The following is a 25,000-nucleotide window of genomic DNA, read 5'->3' as shown; positions in this document are numbered from 1 at the left end:
AAATAAAAAGGGCAAAATGTTAAAAATCAACCCAGGAAAAGTGTTTGAAAAGCAGGGTAAAAGTTTTGCAAAATACTGATGAAAATGTTTAAATTGTACCCAGGAATAGCGTTCTTAAAGCCCCCTTAAAGTTTTGTAAAACATGGGTAAACTTGTTAAAAATAAAATGGGCATAATGTTTAAAATCAACCCAGGAAAAGTGTTTGGAAAAACCCCCTTAAAGTTTTGAAAAACATGGGTAAAGTTGTTTTAAATAAACAGGCCAAAATGTTAAAAATCAACCCAGGAAAAGTGTTTGAAAAGCCCCCTTAAAGTTTTGAAAAACATGGGTAAAGTTGTTTTAAATAAACAGGCCAAAATGTTTAAAATCAACCCAGGAAAAGTGTTTGAAAAGCCCCCTTAAAGTTTTGTAAAACATGGGTAAACTTGTTAAAAATAAAGGGCAACATGTTTTAAATCAACCCAGGAATAGTGCATCTAAAGCCCGCACAAAGTTTTGAAAAACGTGGGTAAAGTTGTTAAAAATAAACAGGCCAAAATGTTAAAAATCAACCCAGGAAAAGTGTTTGAAAAGCCCGCAGAAAGTTTTGTAAAACATGGGTAAAGTTGTTAAAAATAAACAGGCCAAAATGTTTTAAATCAACCCAGGAATAGTGCATCTAAAGCCCGCAGAAGATTTGTAAAACGTGGGTAAACTTGTTAAAATAAAAAGGGCAAAATGTTTAAAATCAACCCAGGAATAGTGCATCTAAAGCTTGCACAAAGTTTTGAAAAACGTGGGTAAACTTGTTAAAATAAAAAGGCCAAAATGTTTAAAATCAACCCAGGAATAGTGCATCTAAAGCCCGCACAAAGTTTTGAAAAACGTGGGTAAACTTGTTAAAAATAAAAAGGGCAAAATGTTTAAAATCAACCCAGGAATAGTGCATCTAAAGCCCGCAGAAGAGTTGTAAAACGTGGGTAAACTTGTTAAAAATAAAAAGGGCAAAATGTTTAAAATCAACCCAGGAATAGTGCATCTAAAGCCCGCAGAAGAGTTGTAAAACGTGGGTAAACTTGTTAAAATAAAAAGGGCAAAATGTTTTAAATCAACCCAGGAATAGTGCATCTAAAGCTTGCACAAAGTTTTGAAAAACGTGGGTAAACTTGTTAAAAATAAAGGGCAACATGTTTAAAATCAACCCAGGAATAGTGCATCTAAAGCCCGCAGAAGATTTGTAAAACGTGGGTAAACTTGTTAAAAATAATAAGGGCAATTTTTTTTTAATCAACCCAGGAATAGTGCATCTAAAGCCCGCAGAAGATTTGTAAAACGTGGGTAAACTTGTTAAAAATAAACAGGGCAAAATGTTTTAAATCAACCCAGGCAAAGTGCTTGAAAAGCCGGCAAGAAATGTCGACCGCACCTGACCCGAATGCAGTACTGAAGTTTGTCCGCCAGACGGCGAAAATGAGCAAGGTCCATCAACCAGGCCGGGTAAACGGCGGGAGTAACTATGACTCTCTTAAGGTACCGGGAAATGGTTAAAATGTGCAGAAAAGTGTTTCCAAAAGCGTAGTGATGGTTTTTAAACCATGAAATACAAATACTGGAGCTTTTCCACACATTAATATCGGGCACTGAGGGTGATTTTCCCGGGGGGGGGGAGACAGCTATAAAGGTCGGCGCGACGACGACGACCATTGGCGAAAGTGCCAAAATTTCACTAAAATGGGTTAAAATCCAGCACTTATGGATGAAATAGAATTACTGGAGCTTACTGGAGCTTATCAGACATGACTACCAGGCTCTTGGGGTGATTTTCCAGGGGGAAAGACAGCCATAAACGTCGGCACGCGACCAAATACGACGACATACGACCATTCTCAAAAGTGCCTAAAATGAAATAAAATCAGCACTTATGGATGAAATAGAGTTACTGGAGCTTATCAGACATGACTACTGGGCTCTGGGGGTGATTTTCCTGGGTAAAAGACAGCCATAAACGTCGGCGCGACGACCGTTCGCCAAAGGCCCAAAAATTCACTAAAATGGGTTAAAATCAGCACTTATGGATGAAATAAAAAATACTGGAGCTTACTGGAGCTTATCAGACATGACTACCAGGCACTGGGGGTGATTTCCCCTGGGTAAAGACAGCCATAAACGTCGGCACGCGACCAAATACGACGACATACGACCATTCTCAAAAGTGCCCAAAATGAACTAAAATGGGTTTTAAATCAGCACTCATTGATGAAATACAAATACTATATCTTTAATACAAATACTGGACCTTTTTAAACATTAAAACTTGGCCCATGAGGTTGATTTACCCGAGGAAATGGCACTTTTGACCCGGCAATTTGAGCCCGATTGCAGTACCAAAGTTTGTCCGCAAGACGGCGAAAAGGAGCAAGGTAATGCCCAGAAAAAGTGTTCCAAAATCGTAGTAATAGTTTTAAAAACAGCATTTAATGATTAATTACAATTACTGGAAGTTACTGGGGCTTTTCAGACATGACTACCGGGCTCTGGGGGTGATTTTCTCGGGGGGGGAGACAGATATAAAGGTCGGCGGGAGTAGATCTGACTCTCTTAAGGTGCGGAAAATGGTTAATATTCCCTAGAAAAGTGTTCCAAAAGCGGAGTGATCGTTTTTAAACGATAAAATACAAATACTGAAGCTTTTCAGACATTAATATCGGGCACTGGGGGTGATTTTCCCGGGGGGGAGACAGCTATAAAGGTCTGCGCGACGACGACCATTCGCCAAAGGTCCAAAAATTCACTAAAATGGGTTAAAATCAGCACTTATGGGTGAAATACAATTACTGGAGCTTACTGGAGCTGATCAGACATGACTACCGGGCACTGGGGGTGATTTTCCAGGGGGAAAGACAGCTATAAACGTCGGCGCGACCAAATACGACCATTCTCAAAAGTGCCTAAAATGAACTAAAATCAGCACTTATGGATGAAATAGAGTTACTGGAGCTGATCAGACATGACTACCGGGCACTGGGGGTGATTTTCCGGGGGGAAAGACAGCTATAAACGTCGGCGCGACCAAATACGACCATTCTCAAAAGTGCCTAAAATGAACTAAAATCAGCACTTATGGATGAAATAGAGTTACTGGAGCTTATCAGACATGACTAGCGGGCTCTGGGGGTGATTTTCCTGGGGAAAAGACAGCCATAAAAGTCGGAACGACCAAATACGACGACATACGACCATTCTCAAAAGTGCCCAAAATGAACTAAAATCAGCACTAGTTGATGAAATACAATTACTGGAGCTTATCTGACATGACTACCGGGCAATGGGGGTGATTTTCCTGGGGAAAAGACAGCCATAAACGTCGGCGCGACGACCATTCGCCATAGGGCCAAAAATTCACTAAAATGGGTTAAAATCAGCACTTATGGATGAAATAGAATTACTGGAGCTTACTGGGGCTGATCAGACATGACTACCGGGCACTGGGGGTGATTTTCCGGGGGGAAAGACAGCTATAAACGTCGGCGCGACCAAATACGACGACGTGCGACCATTCTCAAAAGTGCCAAAATGAACTAAAATCAGCACTTGTTGATTAAATACAAATACTGGAGCTGATCAGACATGACTACCAGAAACTGGGGATGATTTTCACGGGGGAAAGACAGCCATAAACGTCTGCGCGACCAAGTACGACGACCATTCGCAAAAGTCCCAAATATGCACTAAAATGGGGTAAAATCAGCATTTATTGATGAAATACAAATACTCGAGCTTACTGGAGCTTATCAGACATGACTACCGGGCACTGGGAGTTATTTTCCTGGGTAAAAGACAGCCATAAACGTCGGCGCGACCAAATACGACGACATACGACCATTCTCAAAAGTGCCAAAAATGCATTAAATTTGGTTTTAAATCAGCACTCATCGATCAAATACAAATATTATATCTTTAATACAAATACTGGACCTTTTTAAACATTAAAACCGGGCCCAGGAGGGTGATTTACCCGAAGAAATGACACTTTTGACCCGGCAATTTGACCCTAATTGCAGTAAAAAAAAATTGTCCACAATGTGGCAGAGTTCTGCGGGTTCCATAGCGGCGGCCCAGTGCGTCAAATTCTGTATAAAAAGCAGGATATTTCGGTTCTGGGGGGTTATTTTACCCTGAAAAAGTGCATAAATTCTGGGTGCATGTATTATACACCATTTGGTGTCAAAATAAACGCTCCAGTTTACCCAGGAAGAGTGTCCCAAATGCGGGTTGACTGTAATAGACCAACGTGCATGTATAAAAAGCATGTCGACTTCGTTCTGGGGGCTTATTTTCACTCAGGAATAGTTTCTAAAATAAGGGGACCTTTATTAGAGTAGAGTGGGTGTGTAAAAAGCGTTTCTTTTCAGCCCAAAAGGTGTTTTTAACCGGGAAAAGTGCATAAGCTTACGGGATTTTCAACGGTCGCAGTAATAAAGTTTGTCCACAGTGTGGCAGAGTTTTTCAGGTTACATAGAGGCCCAGTGCGTCAAAGTCTGTATAAAAAAAGGAGGATATTTCGGTTCTGGTGGGTTATTTTCACCGGAAAAAGTGCATAAATTCTGGGTGCATGTATTATTGACGATTTGGTATCAAAATAAATGCTCCAGGGAGGTTCTGGTGCAAAAGTTTACCCAGGAAGAGTGTCCCAAATGCTGGTTGACTGTAATAGACCAACGTGCATGTATAAAAAGCATGTCGACTTCGTTCTGTGGGCTTATTTTCACTCGGGAATAGTTTCTAAAATAAGGGGACCTTTATTAGAGTAGAGTGGGTGTGTAAAAAGATTTTCTTTTCAGCCAGAAAGGTAATTTTAAACGCTAAAAGTGCATAGGCTTACGGGAGCTTAAACGGTCGCAGTACCACAGTTTGTCCACAGTGTGGCAGAGTTCTGCGGATTCCATAGCGTCCCAGTGCGTACTGGTTTGTATAAAAAGTAGCCCAGTTCGGTTCTGGGGGGGTTATTTTCCCCGGAAAAAGTGCCTAAAATGTGGGTGCATGTATTATTGACAATTTTGTATAAAATTAGTCTTCCAGGGAGGTTCTGGGGGGATGTTAGGCAAGAAATAGTGTCCAAATTGGGGTAATTTTCGTTAAGAATAGTGGTTGCATTGGAACTGGTCTTGGGTGGTTCTGGTTGGTCCATTTAACCTGAATTTTTGTCTCATATGAGGGGAGATGTATATTGACCATTCTGTATAAAATAATCTTCCAGGGTGGTTGTGAAGTAAAGTTATGCCACAAACAATGTGCCTTATATGGGCACTTTTATGACAACGAGTGCTTGTGTTGGAACTGGTCCTGGGTGGTTCTGGTTGGTCCATTTACCCTGAATTTTTGTCTCATATGAGGGGAGATGTATATTGACCATTTTCTATAAAATAATCTTCCAGGGAGGTTCTGGGTGGATGTTAGGCAAGAAATAGTGCCCAAATTGGGGTAAATTGCGTCAAAAATAGTGGTTGTCTTGGAACTGGTCTTGGGTGGTTCTGGTTGGTCCATTTTCCCTGAATTTTTGTCTCATATGAGGGTAGATGTATATTGACCATTCTGTATAAAATAATCTTCCAGGGTGGTTGTGAAGTAAAGTTATGCCACAAACAATGTGCCTAATTTGGGCACTTTTATGACAACGAGTGCTTGTGTTGGAACTGGTCCTGAGCGGTTCTGGTTGGTCCATTTAGCCTGAATTTTTGTCTCATATGAGGGGAGATGTATATTGACCATTTTCTATAAAATAATCTTCCAGGGAGGTTCTGGGTGGATGTTAGGCAAGAATAAGTGCCCAAATTGGGGTAAATTGCGTCAAAAATAGTGGTTGTCTTGGAACTGGTCTTGGGTGGTTCTGGTTGGTCCATTTAACCTGAATTTTTGTCTCATATGAGGGGAGATGTATATTGACCATTCTGTATAAAATAATCTTCCAGGGTGGTTGTGAAGTAAAGTTATGCCACAAACAATGTGCCTAATTTGGGCACTTTTATGACAACGAGTGCTTGTATTGGAACTGGTCCTGAGCGGTTCTGGTTGGTCCATTTACCCTGAATTTTTGTCTCATATGAGGGGAGATGTATATTGACCATTTTCTATAAAATAATCTTCCAGGGAGGTTCTGGGTGGATGTTAGGCAAGAAATAGTGCCCAAATTGGGGTAAATTGCGTCAAAAATAGTGGTTGTCTTGGAACTGGTCTTGGGTGGTTCTGGTTGGTCCATTTTCCCTGAATTTTTGTCTCATATGAGGGGAGATGTATATTGACCATTCTGTATAAAATAATCTTCCAGGGTAGTTGTGAAGTAAAGTTATGCCTTAAACAGTGTGCCTAATTTGGGCACTTTTATGACAACGAGTGCTTGTGTTGGAACTGGTCCTGGGTGGTTCTGGTTGGTCTATTTAACCTGAATTTTTGTCTCATATGAGGGGAGATGTATATTGACCATTTTCTATAAAATAATCTTCCAGGGAGGTTCTGGGGGGATGTTAGGCAAGAAATAGTGTCCAAATTGGGGTAATTTTCGTTAAAAATAGTGGTTGCATTGGAACTGGTCTTGGGTGGTTCTGGTTGGTCCATTTTCCCTGAATTTTTGACTCATATGAGGGGAGATGTATATTGACCATTCTGTATAAAATAATCTTCCAGGGTAGTTGTGAAGTAAAGTTATGCCACAAACAGTGTGCCTAATTTGGGCACTTTTATGACAACGAGTGCTTGTGTTGGAACTGGTCCTGAGTGGTTCTGGTTGGTCCATTTACCCTGAATTTTTGTCTCATATGAGGGGAGATGTATATTGACAATTCTGTATAAAATAATCTTCCAGGGAGGTTCTGGGTGGATGTTAGGCAAGAATAAGTGCCCAAATTGGGGTAAATTTCGTTAAAAATAGTGGTTGCATTGGAACTGGTCTTGGGTGGTTCTGGTTGGTCCATTTTCCCTGAATTTTTGTCTCATATGAGGGGAGATGTATATTGACCATTCTGTATAAAATAATCTTCCAGGGTAGTTGTGAAGTAAAGTTATGCCACAAACAATGTGCCTAATTTGGACACTTTTATGACAACGAGTGCTTGTGTTGGAACTGGTCCTGAGCGGTTCTGGTTGGTCCATTTAGCCTGAATTTTTGTCTCATATGAGGGTAGTTGTATATTGACCATTCTGTATAAAATAATCTTCCAGGGAGGTTCTGGGGGGATGTTAAGCCATAAATAGTGTCCAAATTGGGGTAAATTGCGTTAAAAATAGTGGTTGTCTTGGAACTGGTCTTGGGTGGTTCTGGTTGGTCCATTTTCCCTGAATTTTTGTCTCATATGAGGGTAGATGTATATTGACCATTCTGTATAAAATAATCTTCCAGGGTGGTTGTGAAGTAAAGTTATGCCACAAACAATGTGCCTAATTTGGGCACTTTTATGACAACGAGTGCTTGATTTGGAACTGGTCCTGAGCGGTTCTGGTTGGTCCATTTACCCTGAATTTTTGTCTCATATGAGGGAAGATGTATATTGACCATTTTCTATAAAATAATCTTCCAGGGATGTTCTGGGTGGATGTTAGGCAAGAATAAGTGCCCAAATTGGGGTAAATTTCGTTAAAAATAGTGGTTGCATTGGAACTGGTCTTGGGTGGTTCTGGTTGGTCCATTTAACCTGAATTTTTGTCTCATATGAGGGGAGATGTATATTGACCATTCTGTATAAAATAATCTTCCAGGGTGGTTGTGAAGTAAAGTTATGCCACAATCAATGTGCCTAATTTGGGCACTTTTATGACAACGAGTGCTTGTGTTGGAACTGGTCCTGAGTGGTTCTGGTTGGTCCATTTACCCTGAATTTTTGTCTCATATGAGGGGAGATGTATATTGACAATTTGGTATAAAATTAGTCTTCCAGGGATGTTCTGGGGGGATGTTAGGCAAGAATAAGTGCCCAAATTGGGGTAAATTGCGTTAAAAATAGTGGTTGCATTGGAACTGGTCTTGGGTGGTTCTGGTTGGTCCATTTTCCCTGAATTTTTGTCTCATATGAGGGTAGATGTATATTGACCATTCTGTATAAAATAATCTTCCAGGGTAGTTGTGAAGTAAAGTTATGCCACAAACAATGTGCCTAATTTGGACACTTTTATGACAACGAGTGCTTGTGTTGGAACTGGTCCTGAGCGGTTCTGGTTGGTCCATTTAGCCTGAATTTTTGTCTCATATGAGGGTAGTTGTATATTGACCATTCTGTATAAAATAATCTTCCAGGGAGGTTCTGGGGGGATGTTAAGCCATAAATAGTGTCCAAATTGGGGTAAATTGCGTTAAAAATAGTGGTTGTCTTGGAACTGGTCTTGGGTGGTTCTGGTTGGTCCATTTTCCCTGAATTTTTGTCTCATATGAGGGTAGATGTATATTGACCATTCTGTATAAAATAATCTTCCAGGGTGGTTGTGAAGTAAAGTTATGCCACAAACAATGTGCCTAATTTGGGCACTTTTATGACAACGAGTGCTTGATTTGGAACTGGTCCTGAGCGGTTCTGGTTGGTCCATTTACCCTGAATTTTTGTCTCATATGAGGGAAGATGTATATTGACCATTTTCTATAAAATAATCTTCCAGGGATGTTCTGGGTGGATGTTAGGCAAGAATAAGTGCCCAAATTGGGGTAAATTTCGTTAAAAATAGTGGTTGCATTGGAACTGGTCTTGGGTGGTTCTGGTTGGTCCATTTAACCTGAATTTTTGTCTCATATGAGGGGAGATGTATATTGACCATTCTGTATAAAATAATCTTCCAGGGTGGTTGTGAAGTAAAGTTATGCCACAATCAATGTGCCTAATTTGGGCACTTTTATGACAACGAGTGCTTGTGTTGGAACTGGTCCTGAGTGGTTCTGGTTGGTCTATTTACCCAGGAATTGTGTCTCATTTGTGGGTAGATTTATAATTGACAATTTGGTATAAAATTAGTCTTCCAGGGATGTTCTGGGGGGATGTTAAGCCATAAATAGTGTCCAAATTGGGGTAAATTGCGTTAAAAATAGTGGTTGCATTGGAACTGGTCTTGGGTGGTTCTGGTTGGTCCATTTAACCTGAATTTTTGTCTCATATGAGGGTAGATGTATATTGACCATTCTGTATAAAATAATCTTCCAGGGTGGTTGTGAAGTAAAGTTATGCCACAATCAATGTGCCTATAATGGGCACTTTTATGACAACGAGTGCTTGTATTGGAACTGGTCCTGAGTGGTTCTGGTTGGTCTATTTACCCAGGAATTGTGTCTCATTTGTGGGTAGATGTATAATTCACAATTTTGTGTAAAATTAGTCTTTCCAGGGCCGTCCTGGGGTGATGTTTAGCCAGAAATAGTGTCCCAATTACGGGCACTTGTATTAGAGCAGTGCAGGTCGGTTCGGGGGTCAATTTCACCCCGGAAAAGCTTCCCAAAAAACGGTCACTTGTATAACAAACGAGGATATAACTGATAAGTTACACTTTACCCTTTAATTTGAGCTCAACTACCCGTGAAATGACTCTCTTGTGCTGGAACGGTATTTTGACGTAAGACCTCCGTTTGTCCGCGAGACGGCAGAAATGAGTCCGGCCAACCGGGACTATTGTTTCAAAGTAATCAAGCGGGTACTAGGAGTTTCCCTCTCCGAGAAAAGCCACTCTCCATCGGGCAAGTTTCGAGTCGTAATACCAAAGTTTTACAAAAGTGTGTAAAAACTGTCACAATGCCCAGATAAGTGTTCCAAAAGCCGGGGAAAGATATTTAGAGTCATCGGGGGGTACAGTTGGGAAAAAAGTTGAACGTGGCTAAAAACGGTCTTCGTGCCCAGAATGGTGTTCCAAATGCTGGGTAATTGCATGGGGTGTCATCTGTGAAAAAGTTGGAAAAATGTTAAAAATGGTCGAAAATGGTTAAAATGTGCACAAAACTGTTCAAAATGATGTTTAAATTTACCAGGAGTCATTTGTTAAAAAGTTGAAAAAATGTCAAAAATTGTCGAAAATGCTTAAAATGTGCACAAAACTGTTCAAAATGATTTTTAAAACTATCAGGAGTCATTTGATAAAAAGTTGGGAAAATGTCAAAAATGGTCGAAAATGGTTAAATTGTGCATAAAAGTGTTAGAAATGAAGTTTAAAACTACCAGGAGTCATTTTTTAAAAAGTTGGAAAAATGTCAAAAATGGTCGAAAATTGTTAAAATGTGCATAAAACTGTTAGAAATGAAGTTTAAAAGTACCACGAGTCATTTTTTAAAAAGTTGGAAAAATGTCAAAAATGGTCGAAAATGTTTAAAATGCCCCCAAAACAGGTCCAAATCATGGGGGAAATTTCCAGGAATCATCGGTGGAAAAACCTGGAAGTCTGTCCAAAGGGGTTGAAAATGGTTAAAATGCCCAGAGAAAGTGTCCAAATCTCGGATAAAAATTCCAGCAATCATCGGTGGAAAAACCTGGAAGTCTGTCCAAAGGGGTTGAAAATGGTTAAAATGCCCAGAGAAAGTGTCCAAATCTCGGATAAAAATTCCAGCAATCATCGGTGGAAAAACCTGGAAGTCTGTCCAAAGGGGTTGAAAATGGTTAAAATGCCCAGAGAAAGTGTCCAAATCTCGGATAAAAATTCCAGCAATCATCGGTGGAAAAACCTGGAAGTCTGTCCAAAGGGGTTGAAAATGGTTAAAATGCCCAGAGAAAGTGTCCAAATCTCGGATAAAAATTCCAGCAATCATCGGTAGAAAAACCTGGAAGTCTGTCCAAAGGGGTTGAAAATGGTTAAAATGCCCAGAGAAAGTGTCCAAATCTCGGATAAAAATTCCAGCAATCATCGGTGGAAAAACCTGGAAGTCTGTCCAAAGGGGTTGAAAATGGTTAAAATGCCCAGAGAAAGTGTCCAAATCTCGGATAAAAATTCCAGCAATCATCGGTGGAAAAAGCTGGAAGTCTGTCCAAAGGGGTTGAAAATGGTTAAAATGCCCAGAGAAAGTGTCCAAATCTCGGATAAAAATTCCAGCAATCATCGGTGGAAAAAGCTGGAAGTCAGTCCAAAGGGGTTGAACATGGTTAAAATGCCCAGAGATAGTGTCCAAATCTCGGATTAAATTTTTCAAAATGATCGGTTGGGTCTACCCTATGTTCGAAACTGGGTCTACCCCATGCTCGAAACTGGGTCTACCCCATAATATAACTTGGGTCTACCAGGAGAGCGAATTTGGGTCTACCAATGTTAGGGGGATATAACTCACCTACTCGTGCAAAATCCGGTGGTCTGCAGAAACCCTTCGGCAAGTATATAGGGAGAGGAAATGTTTGAAAGTGAGCTCCAGGCTGCGAACCGACCCTGACCTCTCCCGGGGTCCAGGTGGATCACCTAATGTTCGGACAACGTTGGCAAAGTGTTGGGATGTCCGTGGGTGGTTCTCCTGATTTTTTACGAATTTTTTTCTAAGTCCTGCGGGACTTAGAAAAATTTTCGGAAAATTTAAGCGGATTTTTTCTAAGTGTGAAGGGGCTTAGAAAAATCCATATCCGCTCATGTGTCACTATTCTCGGACATGCACTGTGAAAAAGACCGTTGATGTGTGTGGTGCTCACACTTTGAAAAATTTCTGGAGCTCGAAATTTCAGCGGGGCGTCAGCCAACCCGTATCCGCCCATGGAGCACTATTCTCGGATAGGCTCGAGGGAAAACCCCGCCGATTTTTGTGGTGCTCAAAAATCAAAAATTTCATGGAGCTCAGAAATTCAGCGGGGGGTCAGCCAGCCCAATCCGCTCATGTGTCACTATCCTCGGACAAGCACTGTGAAAAACACCGTTGAAGTGTGTGGAGCTCGGACTTAGAAAAATTTCTGGAGGTCAGAAATTCAGCGGGGCATCAGCCAGCTCAATCCGCTCATGTGTCACTATCCTCGGACATGCACTGTGAAAAACACCGTTAATGTGTGTGGAGCTCGGACTTAGAAAAATTTCTGGAGGTCAGAAATTCAGCGGGGCATCAGCCAGCTCAATCCGCTCATGTGTCACTATCCTCGGACAAGCACTGTGAAAAACACCGTTGATGTGTGTGGAGCTCGGACTTAGAAAAATTTCTGGAGGTCAGAAATTCAGCGGGGCATCAGCCAGCTCAATCCGCTCATGTGTCACTATCCTCGGACAAGCACTGTGAAAAACACCGTTGAAGTGTGTGGAGCTCGGACTTGGAAAAATTTCTGGAGCTCAGAAATTCAGCGGGGCATCAGCCAACCCAATCCGCTCATGTGTCACTATCTTCGGATATGCACTGTGAAAAACACCGTTGATGTTTGTGGAGCTCGGACTTAGAAAAATTTCTGGAGGTCAGAAATTCAGCGGGGCATCAGCCAGCTATATCCGCTCATGTGTCACTATCCTCGGACAAGCACTGTGAAAAACACCGTTGAAGTGTGTGGAGCTCGGACTTAGAAAAATTTCTGGAGGTCAGAAATTCAGCGGGGCATCAGCCAACCCAATCCGCTCATGTGTCACTATCCTCGGACAAGCACTGTGAAAAACACCGTTGATGTGTGTGGAGCTCGGACTTAGAAAAATTTCTGGAGCTCAGAAATTCAGCGGGGCATCAGCCAGCTCAATCCGCTCATGTGTCACTATCCTCGGACAAGCACTGTGAAAAACACCGTTGATGTGTGTGGAGCTCGGACTTAGAAAAATTTCTGGAGCTCAGAAATTCAGCGGGGCATCAGCCAGCTCAATCCGCTCATGTGTCACTATCCTCGGACAAGCACTGTGAAAAACACCGTTGATGTGTGTGGAGCTCGGACTTAGAAAAATTTCTGGAGGTCAGAAATTCAGCGGGGCATCCGCCAGCCCAATCCGCTCATGTGTCACTATCCTCGGACATGCACTGTGAAAAAGACCGTTGAAGTGTGTGGTGCTCACACTTAGAAAAATTTCTGGAGCTCAGAAATTCAGCGGGGGGTCAGCCAACCCAATCCGCTCATGTGTCACTATCCTCGGACATGCACTGTGAAAAACACCGTTGAAGTGTGTGGAGCTCGGACTTAGAAAAATTTCTGGAGCTCAGAAATTCAGCGGGGCATCAGCCAGCTCAATCCGCTCATGTGTCACTATCTTCGGATATGCACTGTGAAAAACACCGTTGATGTGTGTGGAGCTCGGACTTAGAAAAATTTCTGGAGCTCAGAAATTCAGCGGGGCATCAGCCAACCCAATCCGCTCATGTGTCACTATCCTCGGACATGCACTGTGAAAAACACCGTTGAAGTGTGTGGGGCTCGGACTTAGAAAAATTTCTGGAGCTCAGAAATTCAGCGGGGCATCAGCCAGCTCAATCCGCTCATGTGTCACTATCCTCGGACATGCACTGTGAAAAACACCGTTGATGTGTGTGGAGCTCGGACTTAGAAAAATTTCTGGAGCTCAGAAATTCAGCGGGGCATCAGCCAGCTCAATCCGCTCATGTGTCACTATCCTCGGACAAGCACTGTGAAAAACACCGTTGAAGTGTGTGGAGCTCGGACTTAGAAAAATTTCTGGAGGTCAGAAATTCAGCGGGGCATCAGCCAGCTCAATCCGCTCATGTGTCACTATCCTCGGACAAGCACTGTGAAAAACACCGTTGATGTGTGTGGAGCTCGGACTTAGAAAAATTTCTGGAGCTCAGAAATTCAGCGGGGCATCAGCCAGCTCAATCCGCTCATGTGTCACTATCTTCGGATATGCACTGTGAAAAACACCGTTGATGTGTGTGGAGCTCGGACTTAGAAAAATTTCTGGAGCTCAGAAATTCAGCGGGGCATCAGCCAACCCAATCCGCTCATGTGTCACTATCCTCGGACATGCACTGTGAAAAACACCGTTGAAGTGTGTGGGGCTCGGACTTAGAAAAATTTCTGGAGCTCAGAAATTCAGCGGGGCATCAGCCAACCCAATCCGCTCATGTGTCACTATCCTCGGACATGCACTGTGAAAAACACCGTTGATGTGTGTGGAGCTCGGACTTAGAAAAATTTCTGGAGCTCAGAAATTCAGCGGGGCATCAGCCAGCTCAATCCGCTCATGTGTCACTATCCTCGGACAGGCACTGTGAAAAACACCGTTGAAGTGTGTGGAGCTCGGACTTAGAAAAATTTCTGGAGGTCAGAAATTCAGCGGGGCATCAGCCAGCTCAATCCGCTCATGTGTCACTATCCTCGGACATGCACTGTGAAAAACACCGTTGAAGTGTGTGGAGCTCGGACTTAGAAAAATTTCTGGAGCTCAGAAATTCAGCGGGAGGTCGTCCAACCCAGTCCGCTCACGGTGCACTATTCTCGGATTGACTCGGGGCGAACCCCCGCCGATTTTAAAAGTGCTGAAACTCGAAAAATATACGGAGCTCGACGATGAAACCTGGTATCTGTCGATAATATCCGCCCACGAAGCACTATTCCCGGGGAGAAATCCCTCCGATGCCCGTGAAGACCGGTGGGATATGATTTGCCTACTTGTGCAAAATCCGGTGGTCTGCAAAAAGCCTTCGGCAAGTATATAGGGAGAGGAAATTTTTGAATGTGAGCTCCGGGCTGCGAACCGACCCTGACCTCTCCCGGGGTCCAGGTAGATCACCCTATGTTCGGACAACGTTGGCAAGGTGTTGGGGTGTCCGAGGGTGGTCCTCCTGATTTTTAACGATTTTTTTTCTAAGTCCTGCGGGACTTAGAAAAATTTTCGGAAAATTTAAGCGGATTTTTTCTAAGTGTGAAGGGGCTTAGAAAAATCCATATCCGCTCGTGTGTCACTATCCTCGGATAAGCTCGTGATAAGACCCGGCAGATGTGTGTGGTGCTCACACTTGGAAAAATTTCTGGAGCTCGAAATTTCAGCGGGGCAAAACAAACCCATATCCGCCCTTGTGAGCCTATCGTCGGATAGGCTCGAGGGAAACACCGTTGATGTGTGTGGTGCTCACACTTTGAAAAATTTCTGGAGCTCGGGAACTCAGCGGGGGCTTCAGCAACCCATATCCGCTCATGTGTCACTATCCTCGGACATGCACTGTGAAAAACACCGTTGATGTGTGTGGAGCTCGGACTTAGAAAAATTTCTGGAGCTCAGAAATTCAGCGGGGCATCAGCCAGCTCAATCCGCTCATGTGTCACTATCCTCGGACATGCACTGTGAAAAAGACCGTTGAAGTGTGTGGTGCTCACACTTAGAAAAATTTCTGGAGCTCAGAAATTCAGCGGGGCATCAGCCAGCTCAATCCGCTCATGTGTCACTATCCTCGGACATGCACTGTGAAAAACACCGTTGATGTGTGTGGAGCTCGGACTTAGAAAAATTTCTGGAGCTCAGAAATTCAGCGGGGCATCAGCCAGCTCAATCCGCTCATGTGTCACTATCCTCGGACATGCACTGTGAAAAAGCCCGTTGAAGTGTGTGGTGCTCACACTTAGAAAAATTTCTGGAGCTCAGAAATTCAGCGGGGCATCAGCCAGCTCAATCCGCTCATGTGTCACTATCCTCGGACAAGCACTGTGAAAAACACCGTTGATGTGTATGGAGCTCGGACTTAGAAAAATTTCTGGAGCTCAGAAATTCAGCGGGGCATCAGCCAGCTCAATCCGCTCATGTGTCACTATCCTCGGACAAGCACTGTGAAAAACACCGTTGATGTGTGTGGAGCTCGGACTTAGAAAAATTTCTGGAGGTCAGAAATTCAGCGGGGCATCAGCCAGCTCAATCCGCTCATGTGTCACTATCCTCGGACATGCACTGTGAAAAACACCGTTGATGTGTGTGGAGCTCGGACTTAGAAAAATTTCTGGAGCTCAGAAATTCAGCGGGGCATCAGCCAACCCAATCCGCTCATGTGTCACTATCCTCGGACATGCACTGTGAAAAACACCGTTAATGTGTGTGGAGCTCGGACTTAGAAAAATTTCTGGAGCTCAGAAATTCAGCGGGGCATCAGCCAACCCAATCCGCTCATGTGTCACTATCCTCGGACATGCACTGTGAAAAACACCGTTGATGTGTGTGGAGCTCGGACTTAGAAAAATTTCTGGAGCTCAGAAATTCAGCGGGGCATCAGCCAACCCAATCCGCTCATGTGTCACTATCCTCGGACATGCACTGTGAAAAACACCGTTGATGTGTGTGGAGCTCGGACTTAGAAAAATTTCTGGAGGTCAGAAATTCAGCGGGGCATCAGCCAACCCAATCCGCTCATGTGTCACTATCCTCGGACATGCACTGTGAAAAACACCGTTGAAGTGTGTGGAGCTCGGACTTAGAAAAATTTCTGGAGGTCAGAAATTCAGCGGGGCATCAGCCAGCTCAATCCGCTCATGTGTCACTATCCTCGGACAGGCACTGTGAAAAACACCGTTGAAGTGTGTGGAGCTCGGACTTAGAAAAATTTCTGGAGGTCAGAAATTCAGCGGGGCATCAGCCAGCTCAATCCGCTCATGTGTCACTATCCTCGGACAAGCACTGTGAAAAACACCGTTGATGTGTGTGGAGCTCGGACTTAGAAAAATTTCTGGAGCTCAGAAATTCAGCGGGGCATCAGCCAACCCAATCCGCTCATGTGTCACTATCCTCGGACATGCACTGTGAAAAACACCGTTGAAGTGTGTGGAGCTCGGACTTAGAAAAATTTCTGGAGCTCAGAAATTCAGCGGGGCATCAGCCAGCTCAATCCGCTCATGTGTCACTATCTTCGGATATGCACTGTGAAAAACACCGTTGATGTGTGTGGAGCTCGGACTTAGAAAAATTTCTGGAGCTCAGAAATTCAGCGGGGCATCAGCCAACCCAATCCGCTCATGTGTCACTATCCTCGGACATGCACTGTGAAAAACACCGTTGAAGTGTGTGGGGCTCGGACTTAGAAAAATTTCTGGAGCTCAGAAATTCAGCGGGGCATCAGCCAGCTCAATCCGCTCATGTGTCACTATCCTCGGACATGCACTGTGAAAAACACCGTTGATGTGTGTGGAGCTCGGACTTAGAAAAATTTCTGGAGCTCAGAAATTCAGCGGGGCATCAGCCAGCTCAATCCGCTCATGTGTCACTATCCTCGGACAAGCACTGTGAAAAACACCGTTGAAGTGTGTGGAGCTCGGACTTAGAAAAATTTCTGGAGGTCAGAAATTCAGCGGGGCATCAGCCAGCTCAATCCGCTCATGTGTCACTATCCTCGGACAAGCACTGTGAAAAACACCGTTGATGTGTGTGGAGCTCGGACTTAGAAAAATTTCTGGAGCTCAGAAATTCAGCGGGGCATCAGCCAGCTCAATCCGCTCATGTGTCACTATCTTCGGATATGCACTGTGAAAAACACCGTTGATGTGTGTGGAGCTCGGACTTAGAAAAATTTCTGGAGCTCAGAAATTCAGCGGGGCATCAGCCAACCCAATCCGCTCATGTGTCACTATCCTCGGACATGCACTGTGAAAAACACCGTTGAAGTGTGTGGGGCTCGGACTTAGAAAAATTTCTGGAGCTCAGAAATTCAGCGGGGCATCAGCCAACCCAATCCGCTCATGTGTCACTATCCTCGGACATGCACTGTGAAAAACACCGTTGATGTGTGTGGAGCTCGGACTTAGAAAAATTTCTGGAGCTCAGAAATTCAGCGGGGCATCAGCCAGCTCAATCCGCTCATGTGTCACTATCCTCGGACAGGCACTGTGAAAAACACCGTTGAAGTGTGTGGAGCTCGGACTTAGAAAAATTTCTGGAGGTCAGAAATTCAGCGGGGCATCAGCCAGCTCAATCCGCTCATGTGTCACTATCCTCGGACATGCACTGTGAAAAACACCGTTGAAGTGTGTGGAGCTCGGACTTAGAAAAATTTCTGGAGCTCAGAAATTCAGCGGGAGGTCGTCCAACCCAGTCCGCTCACGGTGCACTATTCTCGGATTGACTCGGGGCGAACCCCCGCCGATTTTAAAAGTGCTGAAACTCGAAAAATATACGGAGCTCGACGATGAAACCTGGTATCTGTCGATAATATCCGCCCACGAAGCACTATTCCCGGGGAGAAATCCCTCCGATGCCCGTGAAGACCGGTGGGATATGATTTGCCTACTTGTGCAAAATCCGGTGGTCTGCAAAAAGCCTTCGGCAAGTATATAGGGAGAGGAAATTTTTGAATGTGAGCTCCGGGCTGCGAACCGACCCTGACCTCTCCCGGGGTCCAGGTAGATCACCCTATGTTCGGACAACGTTGGCAAGGTGTTGGGGTGTCCGAGGGTGGTCCTCCTGATTTTTAACGATTTTTTTTCTAAGTCCTGCGGGACTTAGAAAAATTTTCGGAAAATTTAAGCGGATTTTTTCTAAGTGTGAAGGGGCTTAGAAAAATCCATATCCGCTCGTGTGTCACTATCCTCGGATAAGCTCGTGATAAGACCCGGCAGATGTGTGTGGTGCTCACACTTGGAAAAATTTCTGGAGCTCGAAATTTCAGCGGGGCAAAACAAACCCATATCCGCCCTTGTGAGCCTATCGTCGGATAGGCTCGAGGGAAACACCGTTGATGTGTGTGGTGCTCACACTTTGAAAAATTTCTGGAGCTCGGGAACTCAGCGGGGGCTTCAGCAACCCATATCCGCTCATGTGTCACTATCCTCGGACATGCACTGTGAAAAACACCGTTGATGTGTGTGGAGCTCGGACTTAGAAAAATTTCTGGAGCTCAGAAATTCAGCGGGGCATCAGCCAGCTCAATCCGCTCATGTGTCACTATCCTCGGACATGCACTGTGAAAAAGACCGTTGAAGTGTGTGGTGCTCACACTTAGAAAAATTTCTGGAGCTCAGAAATTCAGCGGGGCATCAGCCAGCTCAATCCGCTCATGTGTCACTATCCTCGGACATGCACTGTGAAAAACACCGTTGATGTGTGTGGAGCTCGGACTTAGAAAAATTTCTGGAGCTCAGAAATTCAGCGGGGCATCAGCCAGCTCAATCCGCTCATGTGTCACTATCCTCGGACATGCACTGTGAAAAAGCCCGTTGAAGTGTGTGGTGCTCACACTTAGAAAAATTTCTGGAGCTCAGAAATTCAGCGGGGCATCAGCCAGCTCAATCCGCTCATGTGTCACTATCCTCGGACAAGCACTGTGAAAAACACCGTTGATGTGTATGGAGCTCGGACTTAGAAAAATTTCTGGAGCTCAGAAATTCAGCGGGGCATCAGCCAGCTCAATCCGCTCATGTGTCACTATCCTCGGACAAGCACTGTGAAAAACACCGTTGATGTGTGTGGAGCTCGGACTTAGAAAAATTTCTGGAGGTCAGAAATTCAGCGGGGCATCAGCCAGCTCAATCCGCTCATGTGTCACTATCCTCGGACATGCACTGTGAAAAACACCGTTGATGTGTGTGGAGCTCGGACTTAGAAAAATTTCTGGAGGTCAGAAATTCAGCGGGGCATCAGCCAGCTCAATCCGCTCATGTGTCACTATCCTCGGACATGCACTGTGAAAAACACCGTTGATGTGTGTGGAGCTCGGACTTAGAAAAATTTCTGGAGCTCAGAAATTCAGCGGGGCATCAGCCAACCCAATCCGCTCATGTGTCACTATCCTCGGACATGCACTGTGAAAAACACCGTTAATGTGTGTGGAGCTCGGACTTAGAAAAATTTCTGGAGCTCAGAAATTCAGCGGGGCATCAGCCAACCCAATCCGCTCATGTGTCACTATCCTCGGACATGCACTGTGAAAAACACCGTTGATGTGTGTGGAGCTCGGACTTAGAAAAATTTCTGGAGCTCAGAAATTCAGCGGGGCATCAGCCAGCTCAATCCGCTCATGTGTCACTATCCTCGGACATGCACTGTGAAAAAGACCGTTGAAGTGTGTGGTGCTCACACTTAGAAAAATTTCTGGAGCTCAGAAATTCAGCGGGGCATCAGCCAGCTCAATCCGCTCATGTGTCACTATCCTCGGACATGCACTGTGAAAAACACCGTTGAAGTGTGTGGTGCTCACACTTAGAAAAATTTCTGGAGGTCAGAAATTCAGCGGGGCATCAGCCAGCTCAATCCGCTCATGTGTCACTATCTTCGGATATGCACTGTGAAAAAGACCGTTGAAGTGTGTGGTGCTCACACTTAGAAAAAATTCTGGAGGTCAGAAATTCAGCGGGGCATCAGCCAGCTCAATCCGCTCATGTGTCACTATCCTCGGACATGCACTGTGAAAAAGCCCGTTGAAGTGTGTGGTGCTCACACTTAGAAAAAAATCTGGAGCTCAGGCTTTCAGCGAGACATTACAAACCCATATCCGCCCTTGTGAGCCTATCGTCGGATAAGGCTCGAGGGAAACACCGTTGATGTGTGTGGTGCTCACACTTAGAAAAAATTCTGGAGCTCAGGATTTCAGCGGGGCATCAGCCAACCCAATCCGCTCACGGTGCACTATTCTCGGATCGACTCGGGGCGAACCCCCGCCGAATTTCAAAGTGCCGAAACTCGAAAAATATATGGAGCTCGACGATGAAACCTGATATCTGTCGATAATATCCGCCCAAGAAGCACTATTCCCGGGGAGAAAGTCCTCAGATGCCCGTGAAGACCGGTGGGATATAATTTGCCTACTCGTGCAAAATCCGGTGGCCTGCAAAAAGCCTTCGGCAAGTATATAGGGAGAGGAAATTTTTGAAGGTGAGCTCCGGGCTGCGAACCGACCCTAACCTCTCCCGGGGTCCAGGTAGATCACCCTATGTTCGGACAACGTTGGCAAGGTGTTGGGGTGTCCGAGGGTGGTCCTCCTGATTTTTAACGATTTTTTTTCTAAGTCCTACGGGACTTAGAAAAATTTTCGGAAAATTTAAGCGGATTTTTTCTAAGTGTGAAGGGGCTTAGAAAAATCCATATCCGCTCGTGTGTCACTATCCTCGGATAAGCTCGTGATAAGACCCCGCAGATGTGTGTGGTGCTCACACTTGGAAAAATTTCTGGAGCTCGAAATTTCAGCGGGGCATAACAAACCCATATCCGCCCTTGTGAGCCTATCGTCGGATAGGCTCGAGGGAAACACCGTTGATGTGTGTGGTGCTCACACTTGCGAGGCTTTGGCAACCCATATCCGCTCATGTGAGCCTATCTTCGGATAGGCTCGGGGGAAAAGACCGTTGATGTGTGTGGTGCTCACACTTAGAAAAATTTCTGGAGGTCAGAAATTCAGCGGAGCATCAGCTTGCTCAATCCGCCCATGTGTCACTATCCTCGGACAGGCATGTTGGAAAACACCGTTGATGTGTGTGGTGCTCACACTTAGAAAAATTTCTGGAGCTCGGGAACTCAGCGGGGGCTTCAGCAACCCATATCCGCTCATGTGAGCCTATCTTCGGATATGCTCGGTGGAAAAGACCGTTGATGTGTGTGGTGCTCACACTTAGAAAAATTTCTGGAGCTCAGAAATTCAGCGGAGCATCAGCCAGCTCAATCCGCTCATGTGTCACTATCCTCGGACATGCACCGTGAAAAAGACCGTTGATGTGTGTGGTGCTCACACTTAGAAAAAATTCTGGAGCTCGGGAACTCAGCGGGAGCTTCAGCAACCCATATCCGCTCATGTGAGCCTATCTTCGGATAGGCTCAGGGGAAAAGACCGTTGATGTGTGTGGTGCTCACACTTAGAAAAATTTCTGGAGCTCGGGAACTCAGCGGGAGCTTCAGCAACCCATATCCGCTCATGTGAGCCTATCTTCGGATAGGCTCGGGGGAAAAGACCGTTGATGTGTGTGGTGCTCACACTTAGAAAAATTTCTGGAGCTCGGGAACTCAGCGGGAGCTTCAGCAACCCATATCCGCTCATGTGAGCCTATCTTCGGATAGGCTCGGGGGAAAAGACCGTTGATGTGTGTGGTGCTCACACTTAGAAAAATTTCTGGAGCTCGGGAACTCAGCGGGAGCTTCAGCAACCCATATCCGCTCATGTGAGCATATCCTCGGATAGGCTCGGGGAAAAACCCCGCCGAAGTGTGTGGTGCTCACACTTAGAAAAATTTCTGGAGCTCAGGATTTCAGCGGGGCATCAGCCGACCCAATCCGCTCATGTGTCACTATCCTCGGACAGGCATGTTGGAAAACACCGTTGATGTGTGTGGTGCTCACACTTAGAAAAATTTCTGGAGCTCAGGATTTCAGCGAGACATTACAAACCCATATCCGCCCTTGTGAGCCTATCGTCGGATAGGCTCGAGGGAAACACCGTTGATGTGTGTGGTGCTCACACTTAGAAAAAATTCTGGAGCTCAGAATTTCAGCGGGGCAAAACAAACCCATATCCGCCCTTGTGAGCCTATCGTCGGATAGGCTCGAGGGAAACACCGTTGATGTGTGTGGTGCTCACACTTAGAAAAAATTCTGGAGCTCAGGATTTCAGCGGGGCATCAGCCGACCCAATCCGCTCACGTGTCACTATCCTCGGATAGGCATGTTGGAAAACACCGTTGATGTGTGTGGTGCTCACACTTAGAAAAAATTTGAGAAAAATCTCTGGAGCTCAGGATTTCAGCGAGCAATTCCAAACCCATATCCGCTCATGTGAGCCTATCCTCGGATAGGCTCGGGGAAAAACCCCGCCGAAATGTGTGGTGCTCACACTTAGAAAAATTTCTGGAGGTCAGAAATTCAGCGGGGCATCAGCCAGCCCAATCCGCTCATGTGTCACTATCCTCGGACATGCACTGTGAAAAAGACCGTTGAAGTGTGTGGTGCTCACACTTAGAAAAATTTCTGGAGCTCAGGTTTTCAGCGGGGCATCAGCCGACCCAATCCGCTCATGTGTCACTATCCTCGGACAGGCATGTTGGAAAACCCCGTTGATGTGTGTGGTGCTCACACTTAGAAAAATTTTCTGAGAAAAATCTCTGGAGCTCAGGATTTCAGCGAGCCATTCCAAACCCATATCCGCTCATGTGAGCCTATCCTCGGATAGGCTCGGGGAAAAACCCCGCCGAAGTGTGTGGTGCTCACACTTAGAAAAATTTCTGGAGGTCAGAAATTCAGCGGGGCATCAGCCAGCCCAATCCGCTCATGTGTCACTATCCTCGGACATGCACTGTGAAAAAGACCGTTGAAGTGTGTGGTGCTCACACTTAGAAAAATTTCTGGAGCTCAGGTTTTCAGCGGGGCATCAGCCAACCCAATCCGCTCATGTGTCACTATCCTCGGATAGGCATGTTGGAAAACACCGTTGATGTGTGTGGTGCTCACACTTAGAAAAATTTCTGGAGCTCAGGCTTTCAGCGAGGCAATACAAACCCATATCCGCCCTCGTGAGCCTATCCTCGGATAGGCTCGAGGGAAAACACCGTTGATGTGTGTGGTGCTCACACTTAGAAAAATTTTCAGAGAAAAATCTCTGGAGCTCGTGATTTTCAGCGAGCCATTACAAACCCATATCCGCTCATGTGAGCCTATCCTCGGATAGGCTCGAGGAAAAACCCCGCTGATTTTTATGGTGCTCGCATGATTTGGGTCTACCAGGGCATTCACGTGGGTCTACCCCATGCTCGAAACTGGGTCTACCCCATAATATAACTTGGGTCTACCAGGAGAGCGAATTTGGGTCTACCAAATGTAAGGGGATATAACTCACCTACTCATGCAAAATCCGGTGGTCTGCAGAAACCCTTCGGCAAGATTATAGGGAGAGAAAATTTTGAATGTGAGCTCCAGGCTGCGAACCGACCCTCCGCTCTCCCGGGGTCCAGGTAGATCACCCTATGTTCGGACAACGTTTGCAAGGTGTTGGGGTGTCCGAGGGTGGTCCTCCTGATTTTAACGAATTTTTTCTAAGTGTGAAGGGACTTAGAAAATTTTCGACAAGTGAGAGTGGCGAACTCACTAAGGCGGTCGTAACCGTCTACACCAGTCCGACGATGGTGTGCTATTCAGGGATAACTGATAACACGGGGTGGGTCCTGACCCGGAACAGGCACTCGGACTTAGAAAAATTTTGACAAGTGAGAGTGGCGAACTCACTAAGGCGGTCGTAACCGTCTACACCAGTCCGACGATGGTGTGCTATTCAGGGATAACTGATAACACGGGGTGGGTCCTGACCCGGAACAGGCACACGGACTTAGAAAAATTTTGACAAGTGAGAATGGCGAACTCACTAAGGCGGTCGTAACCGTCTACACCAATCCGACAATGGTGTGCTATTCAGGGATAAATGATAACACGGGGTGGGTCCTGACCCGGAACAGGCACACGGACTTAGAAAAAATTTGACAAGTGAGAGTGGTGAACTCACTAAGGCGGTCGTAACCGTCTACACCAATCCGACAATGGTGTGCTATTCAGGGATAAATGATAACACGGGGTGGGTCCTGACCCGGAACAGGCACACGGACTTAGAAAAATTTTGACAAGTGAGAGTGGCGAACTCACTAAGGCGGTCGTAACCGTCTACACCAATCCGACAATGGTGTGTTATTCAGGGATAAATGATAACACGGGGTGGGTCCTGACCCGGAACAGGCACACGGACTTAGAAAAATTTTGACTAGTGAGAGTGGTTAACTCACTAAGGCGGGTCGTAACCGTCTACACCAATCCGACAATGGTGTGTTATTCAGGGATAAATGATAACACGGGGTGGGTCCTGACCCGGAACAGGCACACGGACTTAGAAAAATTTTGACAAGTGAGAGTGGCGAACTCACTAAGGCGGTCGTAACCGTCTACACCAATCCGACAATGGTGTGCTATTCAGGGATAAATGATAACACGGGGTGGGTCCTGACCCGGAACAGGCACACGGACTTAGAAAAATTTTGACAAGTGAGAGTGGCGAACTCACTAAGGCGGTCGTAACCGTCTACACCAATCCGACAATGGTGTGCTATTCAGGGATAAATGATAACACGGGGTGGGTCCTGACCCGGAACAGGCACACGGACTTAGAAAAATTTTGACAAGTGAGAGTGGCGAACTCACTAAGGCGGTCGTAACCGTCTACACCAATCCGACAATGGTGTGTTA

The sequence above is a fragment of the Stigmatopora argus genome, unplaced genomic scaffold, assembly GCF_051989625.1.
Source record: "Stigmatopora argus isolate UIUO_Sarg unplaced genomic scaffold, RoL_Sarg_1.0 HiC_scaffold_89, whole genome shotgun sequence".
Classification (NCBI taxonomy): domain Eukaryota; kingdom Metazoa; phylum Chordata; class Actinopteri; order Syngnathiformes; family Syngnathidae; genus Stigmatopora; species Stigmatopora argus.
Note: the sequence above shows the minus strand (reverse complement) of the source record.